The following is a 10,897-nucleotide window of genomic DNA, read 5'->3' as shown; positions in this document are numbered from 1 at the left end:
AGTAGGATGTTGATTTTATTTTTTTTAAAGTAGTCTATTTTTTCCAATCACATATTGATTTATGATTTATGATACTTTCTGACTTATCTCTTGATTATTTATTTGGGTCGATTCATCTTTATGTATTCTTCCCTTAAGATTATGATCTCTTACAGAATATAAATCTTAGTCACCTTATTACTATTTTGGCAAAAATAGTGGTGAAAATGAGTGATAAATGTGATGATGACAAGCATCTTCATTTCAGTCACGTCAATGACTCATTTGTGAGGTGATATTTAATTATTTATCCCATTTGGAGTAAATGAAACAGAATTTGTAAAGTAGGTGGGATACTACCTAGTGAACATCATGGTAACTTCTCAACAGTCATTCCATTTCAAGTTTTTAGTGGCCAATTATGTTTGCCTTAACATACTTAATGGATGTTGGTTTAGGTAAGGGCCTGTCTAAGCCACTTCAGGCCTTAAAAGATTGGCAGAGTGATCTATTGTTTGTCTCTGTCTCTCTCTGTATTTTTATATTATCATGCGTATGAAATATATTTATAATATATATTCACAAAATAAAAAGGAATTTACAAAGTAGAAAGGAACTAGTAAAAGAAAAAGATGAAATTATAATTATTTTTAATATTTAAAATAATTTTGTTTACTTGTTACAGAAAACCTTTCATCTCACCATTATCATTATTATCATTAAATTTATTTAATTTATTAAGATATCTGCTGGATAACACTCTAATGCCAAACACTATCTTAGAAAAGTTTATAAAAATGGAATAGTTCTCTTTTCAAAAGAATTCTCAGCTCTTCATATTTCCACTCTTTTAAGTACTTCTTGCAGAGACTACTGTCACGTCTGTAATATACCAATATTTTCTTGGTCACCCCCACTCTAACTCCAGATATTGTATGGACGCTATTCTCTAAAGTAATATCTATATGCATGATTGGCCTTCCATATAGAAGGCAGGACAGTGTAATAGGCTGAAAACTTGCCAATGAACTAGGGTTTTCTTGTCAAATGTGTGCATTGCTAAAATCACATACTTTTCTCAACCAAGATGACAAAACTTTTATAAGTTGACCAGTTTGGGGTATATATACAATATTGTTTATAAATTCATAATTACTTCTGACATGTCAATGAATTGCCTTATGCTTTCTTGACTTATGAGCGCTCTCCTTGGAATTCATTACTTAGTTAGATATCAGCTGTGACCTGCTAAAAGAGAAAAAAGAAAAATTTAACAAAGTCTGTATACAAATCTACTTTCCAAAAATAAGTATCGTGGGATAACGTGTCAAAACAATTGAAAAGCAAATCCCAAACAAGAAATTGTTCTATTGATAAACTGTGGTGAATGCAGTGGGGCTTGTTATTCTAGCTGCAGTATTGATTACAAACCTTGAAGTCTTAAGCACAAAATAACAGCATTTGGTACTAAGGTAGAAACTGAAGGAAAACAATCATTTCTGCTAGTTAAAGAACAGAACTAGGAATTTATCACAAGATAACAAAAATCACATAATGTATTATCTTAAATGGCTTCCTTGCCAACACAATGTAAGAATTTAGCTGGTTTTGAAATAGGGCAAAAATATAATCACATCTAGGTACTTTAAATTCTGGATGAGTGAGCTGTATACAGACCCAAATGTTTACTTCCTAGGGACTAAACTCTAGACAATCGACCCTGTAAGTGTGTTTTAGTAATTTTACCTGGAAATTTCTCTGGTCTGAGTCTCAATCATGTGTTCATTGACTATGCAAGCACTGCGAAGAGTCTTCAGTCATGTGCTCCTCCTCTCAGGTGTACAAGCCACCCACAGCCTTAAATGGCTTCACACATCTGCCGTCTTTGCATTCCCGCTTTCATTTCTATGGTATTTCTGTCTCTTTCTTGTACACTGTCATTTCTTTTTAATATACCAACTTTTTTTTTTTTTTTTGGTACTGGGGATTGAACTTGGGACCTTGTGCCTTGTGAGGCAGGTGGCAGAACCACAAAGCTAAATCCCCAGCCCAATATACCAATTTCTTGTAGGAAATGTCTTGCAGTCCTCTCTCCTCACCTCTTTTGCTGCTTCAGATCCGTTTGGTCATGAGACAAGCTAGAAATATTCATTAGGACTAGCTTGGTTTTGATTACTGGCATGAGAACTGTCCTCTGAGCAAAGTGCGGAAAATTAAATTTTACTGCCTGGGCGTTATTGCGTACATTTCAGTCATGTAATATTCTTATTTTGGCTCTGGGGTTGGTGAGAAGGACGAAGATCTGGTCTTCCAGGGTGGGTGAGCTGTTACACGAGCTCACAGTGTTCTCTGCTCTTGCTTTTGGCTTCCTATCAAAAGAGCTCTTCAAGCCTGTCATGTCTCCAGGTTGATTGCTAAGCCTTAACTCTTGCAGGATGCATATTTCCTATTTTCCCAGTTTCTCAACATTTTTTTTCCTGAGAAAATGAGATTTAGAGAAAACATTCAAACATGCTAAGACCTACCAAGAAGGAGCCCACATTGAAACCCAGTAGTACACTGAAGAAGTTTTTGTAATACTTTCAGTTTAAAAGCAAATTACTGAGTACTAATTGATTATGACTTTTAACTTCTAGAAACACAGAATGATTCCCTAAAGTTTTGGTTGAAATAAATAGGTAAATGAATGAATGAATTTTATTCAGTGAATAAAATAAAAGGTATTTATTTTTTCTATCACACAACTTTGAAATATTTACCAAAATTAAAGTTGATGGTGTTCATTTGATATTCAAAGCACTTTTTAGAATCAATTGTTTTGCAATTTTGAAAATATTTTAAAACCTCTGAAAAGTTACAGAAATGCATTAATCACACAAAATGAAGTCTATGTAGCGTTCTAGAATGTCTTAAGTATTGTCTCCATAACGTGATTTATTTAGTTCTCAGAACAATTCCATGTAAATGGGGCAGGCATCATAATTGTTTAACAGATGGAAAGACTGAACTATTTTAAAATTATGACTCAACAACTGAGTAGGTCACATAGACAGTTTACAATTGGCAGAACTAGAGGTGAATGCTGACTCTAGTCCATGATTTTTGCCTTTCAGCTTTCCATCAATTCATAGAACTGACACCAAAACGGAAGTCTACTAAAAATGTATTGGGTGATTGGTTGACTGACTGACAGACTGACAGATAGGGAGACATGTCCTCACTAACGGAAATAAGAAGAGCTTAACGAGGATGTTTGAACAGGCCTAGAGAGAACCTGGTATGTTCTTGGGCTTCCGTTCTCACCCACTCTGTTCCTGCTGTCCGTGAAATGGGCCTGTGACTCTGCTACAACCCCAGTAGCCGCAGCAGCAGAAGGTGCTATACAAAGACTTTCCATTCAACTAGGACTAAGGAGAGACTGTAAGAGGGGTAGAAGAAGGAGTCATTTCCTCACTAAATAGCCCGAAAAACTGTTCAAGATTCAGGGTAAGTGGTAGCTCCCTATTCACATGGAAAAAGAACGCTGGAGTAGATAAGGAATTCTACCTTACCTCTTGAGTCTTAGAAGAAGTCTGTAAGATGATACTGCACATATCAATACATATGAAACACTTTATGCTAACCAGTCCTTTGTCACTAGAAGCTAATTTCCTTTTTATTTTGCACAGGACATATCCTAGAAACTTAGTAAAGGACATGCTACAATATTAAGAATTCTATAATTAACATCGGGCAGATTTGAATTTAAATCCTTTACTTTCCAGAGTCTAATTAAAGTCAGACATTATTGTGAGTGGAATGAGACATTTTCCTGAGCAACCGTATATTAATGGTTTAGTGTGTAGGGGATTTTATGTTAAAAGTTTAAAACATATTTGGAATAATGTGTTTCCCTTTGAAGTCAGGAAGATTGAAAAGTTATCTTACCTTAGCATAAGAGGAAATCACTTTCGATAAAAAGTGGCCTTATTAGGATAGATGTTATTTTTATCTCTTTACAATTCTCAATAGCTTTAAAACACACTGCAAGAGTGTAAATCTATTGACACTATCACAAATAACTGGAGTGGCCTTTGGTTCTAAATTATTAATGCATTTTAGATCATCATTTGGGGTAATGATGTTAATATCTGTAGAAATCTTAGCAACAAAACTGCTGATATGATGTAATTGTTTACTTAAATGCTTAATTTCAGCGTTTACTTGAATTGTGACTTATAGTTTAATATATGTCCTAGAAAGTAAGTTAGAAAATAATTGTTGGCTAATCTTTACAATGCACTCTAGAAAGCAATGCTGTTCTTTTTTAGTCAATCATTTTTTCCAGAATTGTAAATTATGCCTTCACAGTATTAATACCTTAAATATTTATAACAACTTCATCCCTAATAATTCCAGTGCTTTTGTGAATATTATTTTATTGTACCTTAGTATCACTGTATGTGCATCATCATATTTCCAACACACAAATGTTAGCTGAAAATAAACACTATAAAACCTGAAACCTAAAAAACAAACGTGTTATCTCTGAAATTTATAAGCTATCCCAATTATAAAAAAGCAAATCTCCCAAACTACTGTTTCATTTTTTAAAAATCTTCAAATTTCACAAAGAAGAAAATATTGGCCGAACTACTTAGAATCCAGCCTCTATTGAATGAAATGCTTTGCTATAAATAAGATAGGCCAAAATGCTACAAAATGAGCTTTAAATTTTTGTTTAAAATGAGTGTTTTTGTGCTCATACCAATTTATGATCTTCTTCTGCCCCACTTCACCTCTAATCTTAGAAAATAACCTCGTTATTTTATATTTTTTCCTCTGTTTTATTGGAACAGAAATCAGAGATCTCAAGAGAAGGCAAGGAAGTAGGACATAAGGGAAAGTTCAGAGCCAAGTGGAAGAAGGGTTGAATACTTTTTTTCCCAAATACTAGTGTACTCCGGACCTGGCTTATTGCTGTCATGCAGCAGTCGTGTAATTAATTGTCACTTGTTCGTATGCTCTTCCTGACACTGTCGAGTGGTCTATTCACCGTACAGATATGACTGGCACAAAGCCCTTAGATCTGGATACTAGATGGAATACAGGAGCTCTTGGAAAAGTGAACTTTGAGGTTGAACTTGAATGATTTACCTTTTCATTGGTTACCACTGGCAAACCCTAAAGTTGGAATCTGGAAATTTACTGTTTATTTTCAGCAGCACAGGGGTTAACTTTTCTTCCAACTTGCCCTAGACGAAAGCAGTTCTCCCAAATCCCAAGTGAGTTATTCAAGAGCGCATAAGGCAGAGCTAAATTCTGCTGTTGAAGAACTTATCATGACTCAAACCAGAAGAAAATAAAGAAAACTCAGACTGCTTTGCTGTTGCCCTCCCCCACCACGAGAAGAGATAAAAATGGAAGATTTACAAAGCAAACTACAGTGTATGGAATATATATAAATATATTTTTCTTCTTCTTCTTTTTTTTTTTAAAAAACCCCACCACTTTGTCTTATTTGCATGAGCACAAATCGCTTTCAACTTAATGCCAAAGAAAAAGGCAACATTCCCTGTGATGACTTCCTGAAAAGCTCACTGTATTTGTTTGATAATGGATTTTAGTTCATTGTCATGTACTTCACTCTTCATCAGCAGGAGCACTTCAGGGTAAAGAAACAGGCTTTTACCACACTGGAACAAAAGCTATATAAAGAAAAAAAAATCTTGAGCAGATGGAATAGTATTTGCATTTGCACAAATAGTGCTTTTTAGCACAATTCATATTACTCCATTGTGAGCTAAAGTAAGCCAGATGTGTCTACAGCCTGCTGCCGAGGCAGAATCGGCTTTTTGTTTGTCAGACTCAGAGGTCCCAACCTTATGATATCTCTGTACTTGTATATCCATTAGTTTTATTTCAGTTATTTATCAGGAGGCAAAGAAGAAAATGGCACTAGGTATTTAAGAGGACCAAATTAACTATTTTTGATTTTCGTGAATGAGGATCAAATAGGTTTAAGGTATCAGTCCCTCTAGTGATCTAGATGATGATTAAAATTAAAATTCAGAACGTGTGATAAATTTCATTTCTCATGACTACACTGAATAATCTTTGACATATATAACTTTCTCTTGTTTCTCTGACTCAAAGAGATTAATGTATGATTTGAAGATTAAAAAAAAAAAAGAAATTTAGATCCAAAACAAATCTTTGACAAGTAGCACAACTTTCTCATTCTACAAACCATGAAATTGAGGATCTGGAAGTAAGGTCCCTTCTAGGGGATGGTGTTCACAGTATTGGGGGCTTCTCTCTTGTCCTCAAACCCAATTCTCCATTGAAAAATTTTTAAATTTTAGAAAAATTTGTTCTTTATTGGTACATTTCAGGAATACAATATGACATTCATTATTAGACATTTGTACCTTTGTATGATGTATCTTGGTTCTCATTTTTTTCCCCATTCCCCTGCCCTCCCTTCACCCCCTCCATCCCTCCTTATTTACAAAGACTTTGTTCTGTTTTTTCATTTTCTCATATTTTTTCCTTTCCCCTTCCCCTCTCATTTCCCCTTCCCCTTTGGACCTTTTCTTCCTATTTCATATTATCTATTCTACATTTTGATCCTTATTTACACTTTCAGTTTCTCACACCAGAGAAACTATTCAGTATTTACACACGTGTGTCTTATTTATTTCACTTAAGAATATGTCCTCAATGTGCATCCACTTAGCTATAAATGTCTCTAGTTTCTCATTCTTTATGGCTGAGTAGTACTCCATTTTGTTTTTTTAAAAAAACACATCTCCTTTATCCAGTCACCAGTTGACAAGCATTTGGGCTGTTTCCAAGATTACAAACAGTGCTGCTATAAACATGTGTGTTTTATGTCAACAATTTCTAAAACGTTACACTTGGATTTCCAGCTCAGATAAGTTTGGTAATTCAGGCTTCAAAAAAGTTGAACTGACAAATTTTTCTTAACTATGTATACTGTGTCTCTCTAAAGGCATGACATAATAAGTCCCACTTCCCAAACTTACTTGGCCCAGGAACTTACCTTCCACAATACATAACAAAGGCTTCTTGTTCTGAAGAATGTTTCGTGGCTATTGCAGCAGTAGAATACCAGATCCTTTGCACTCAAATAACAGTGAAGAAAATTAGGGAAACGAAGACGATGTCAGATTCTGGTAAGATGATTTAAAGACTCTCGTTTGAATTAAAAGCAATGAATAGTATTTTTTTACGCACCAAGTCTATTGGTGCATTTCAGGTATACAATATGATGACATTCATCATTGGAAATTTGTACCTTTACATGATGTTTCTGGTTCTTATTTTTTTCCTCATTCCCCTGCCCTCCCTTCAAGCCCTCCACTCCTCCCTATTTACAAATACTTTGCTTCAGTTTTTTCTTTTTCTCATATTTATTCCTTTCCCCTACTCTTCCCACTTCCCCTTCCCCTTTGGGCCTTATCTTCCTGTTTCACATGATCTATTCTACATTTTGATGCTTATTTACACTTTCCATTTCTCACACCAGAGAAACTAGTATTTACACATGCATGTCCTATTTATTTTACTTAAGAATATGACCTCAATGTGAATCCATTTAGCAAGAAGTAGTATTTTTAAGGATTGCTAGAAACTTTTATTGATTAATATTTATTTATTTCATTTTTTTAAGCAAGCCTCTGACTTTTAATTTATATATTCTGCTTTATATAAAAGTTTGTTACTATAATACACATGGTTATGCTGGTATCCTTAGAGTATTCTGCTATAATATAGTATTAAAATTGCTTTGGATGTATTTCAAAAAGTGACGTAGCTGAATTAGTAACAAACACTACTACTAGATTTTGGGGAACCTGTATTCTGATCCCCACGGTGGTTGTACTAATTTACATTCCCACCAGCAGGTTCCTTCCCTCCTAATCCTTACATCTTCACCAGAATTTACTGTTTAGACAGGATGTGGAATGTTATTGAGCCACCAGGAAGAATGAAATGGTATCATTTCCAGAAAAACAAATAAATCCGGAGACCTCATCTTCAGAAAATAAGCCAGACTCAAAAAGACAAATATCACATGTTCTATCTACTACATGGAATCGAACAAAGCTGATAAGGTTGAAGGAAGAGTGTTATTAGACAAGAAGAAGTTAATAGAAGTGGGTATATAAAGGCAGGTATTTGGGGAGATGGATTTGCGCAATATATAAAATACACATTGAACTTTCTCCCAGTGTGAAAGTAGGAGAAAGGGTAGGGGAAGGGAGTGATGGGCTTGGGTAAAATGATCAGAGCATGTTACGGGCATGTACATATCTGCCAAAGTGAGGCCCTTTCATCAGTATAACCAATTTAAACAAGAGAAAAAAAGGAAGGAAATTCTGACACTTGCTACCATGTGGACAAACCCTGATTTCATAATGCTAAGCTAAATAGCTGGTCACAAAGAGATGAATACTATGTGATTCCACTTATGCACAGGGCCTAGGGTAGGGAGTGGATAGAGACAGAAAACAGAGTGGTAGTTGACAGCAGTCTGGAAAGATGAAAAACTCTGGAGATGGACAGTGATGATAGTTGTATAACATCGTGGATCTACTCAATGCTATTGAACTATTTACTAAAAATGATTAAAATAATTTTTTGGAAAAAGTGTGTTGATCTTCTATGCTGATGGTGAAATAGCAGCTATCTTCATCTGTGCTAATGGTAGAATAGTGCTGGCCCTCTGTAAAACAAGAGCCATCTTTATGAATATTTGAGATACACTCATTCGTTTGTCCCGTTCAATCACTCCATGGTATGGCTGAGCTCCTGTTATGTATCAGCCACTGTACTAACTATAAAAGCTATGGAAGGAAATAAAATGGGGCACTTCTCCTCATTGAGCTTACAATTTAGTTTGGAGGAGACAAAAAACCAATAAAACAAAACATAAAAAGTAAATAAACATAACAGGGAAAAAAACCCTCAAGTAGTTATGGTAAAGTGCGTCACAGTGTAGTCCACATCGCATCTTGCCTTTGCTATTTCATGATGCCTAAATACACCATGAGCGCCTGTAATTGAGTGTGAGTAGGATGCATTACACCAACCCAGAGATCTGAAAACACTTTCTTGAGAAAGAGATGGCCACGGTAGAGGTATCCAATTGGTGGCCAGTCAGATGCCAGCTACTGTTAGTTCCGGAGGGACGTGTGATAGTTCGTCGTGGTGTCAACTTGTATAAGAAACACCTAACTGATTGGTATAGCATAGTTTTGGGTGTGTGGACGACTGACTTTCTGAAGAGGGAAGAGCAAGCCTGGGTGTGAGTGGCACCAACCAAGAGGCTTGTAGCCTGGATGGAATAAAAAGGGAAGAAGAAAGAGATCTCACTTCTACTTCGCCTTTGGACCTGTCTCCAGGCTTCCAGCACAGACTTTTATCATCTCCCAGCACAGACCCTTAAGGTCCCTTATACAGAGTCTCATAGACTCCAAATGAGCTCCAGGCTTTTGACTTTTGATGGATATTTTGGATCTCCAGCATGCAGGTAGCCCTTCTGTACTCTTCCTCACCTGACTCTGCAGGCTGCCATTGCAAGCCTGCCTTGTAAACTATGTCTATGTAAAATCTATTCCTATAGTGAACTTTGATACAAAAGAGGTGAAAGAGAAAGGACTGTGATACAGCCACTCACCAAGAGGTGAATGGGGCATGGGCACATTCTAGGCAGCTGACACGGCAGCTTCCATGTACTGGGCATAGAGCAGCAGAAGGAAGCAAAAGCTCAAGGCTGAGAGAGAAAGCAGATCACATGAGGCTCTCATGTACGGTGTTAAGGACGTATTCACTAAACCTGGGCATGGGAAGCTCCTGAATGTTTTTCTTTTGTTTGTACTTCAGGATGATCGCTCTCCTTGTTGCATGAGCCAAAGAGGAGGCATCAAGGCTGAGAGCATGAAGACAAGTTAAAAGACCAAAAAGTCATCCAGACAAACTGAGCTGGCACAGCAGCAGAGGAAATGACAATAACTAAAGAGACTCCAAGACAGTCGGGAAAGGAACATGTACAGTTCTTCAGATGCATGACTGTGAGGACCAAGAAGAGAGAAAACTAAAGGACAAACTTGGCTGGGGCACCAGGAGATTCCTCAGCATATATTTTTCTTGGTTTGGGGTATTTCTAAAACTACCTGGCAACAAAGAAAGAAAAGCACCTTAAACTGAGATTTAAAAGGCTGCGGAGTCACAAGGATGCAGATAAATTCTTGTTTTCCCAAAACACCAAATTAAAAAGGAAAATTCTTTTCAGCATTTCTTATTAAAAGATAAGAATATTTGTATCTTGGTAACTTTTAAATTATAAATGAAATATTTTAATTTAGCAAATGCGCATAATTTGTAAAAGAAAATAAAGATAATCTCATCTTTTCACCCCAAGATAGATACTCTTACTATTTTAATATACAGGTATGTCTAACTTTTCAATTATTTTTTTACTTGAATTCAGGAACTGAAATGGAGTTGATGTAGCATGAGATATTTGTATTAACTTCTGATATTTTTGTGTGTGTGTGTGTGTGTGTGTGTTCATTTTACAACATTGTTGGATTGTATGTGTATAATTGTGCTCCAACATTTTTTAAAAAATTAGGTTGTATGCACTTTCCTATGATATAATCTTTGAAAACATAATTTAACTGACTGGATAATCATCTACTATACTATAATTTGCTGAGCCATTTCCTTATTGAAAAACATTTAGGTTATTTTTGTTTTTCCACCATAATAAATGCTGTAGTAATGAACATGTTTTAAGAAACGTTAGTCTTTTTTTTTCAGCTTTAATTGAGTTTATTGGTACATTTTAGGGATACAGTACAGTTACATTCATTGTTGGGATCTTGTACCTCTACATGACAGGTCTTGG

At 35.7% G+C, this 10,897-nt stretch overlaps 1 long non-coding RNA gene across 1 annotated transcript in view; it reads left to right on the top strand.

Moving 5' to 3' along the window:
* The window catches only part of LOC109117802, a 46,837-nt gene extending 36,580 nt beyond the window's left edge, over positions 1-10,257 (top strand). The window contains exon 4 of the long non-coding RNA XR_002025087.2: positions 9,871-10,257. This is a non-coding gene — a long non-coding RNA (uncharacterized LOC109117802). The remainder of the gene's footprint in view (positions 1-9,870) is intronic.
* Positions 10,258-10,897: the final 640 nt, after the last annotated feature.

The sequence above is a fragment of the Fukomys damarensis genome, unplaced genomic scaffold, assembly GCF_012274545.1.
Source record: "Fukomys damarensis isolate Sample0158 unplaced genomic scaffold, DMR_v1.0_HiC HiC_scaffold_12, whole genome shotgun sequence".
In the NCBI taxonomy this organism is placed as follows: Eukaryota; Metazoa; Chordata; class Mammalia; order Rodentia; family Bathyergidae; genus Fukomys; species Fukomys damarensis.
Note: the sequence above shows the minus strand (reverse complement) of the source record. Positions and strands in the feature narration are given on the sequence as shown.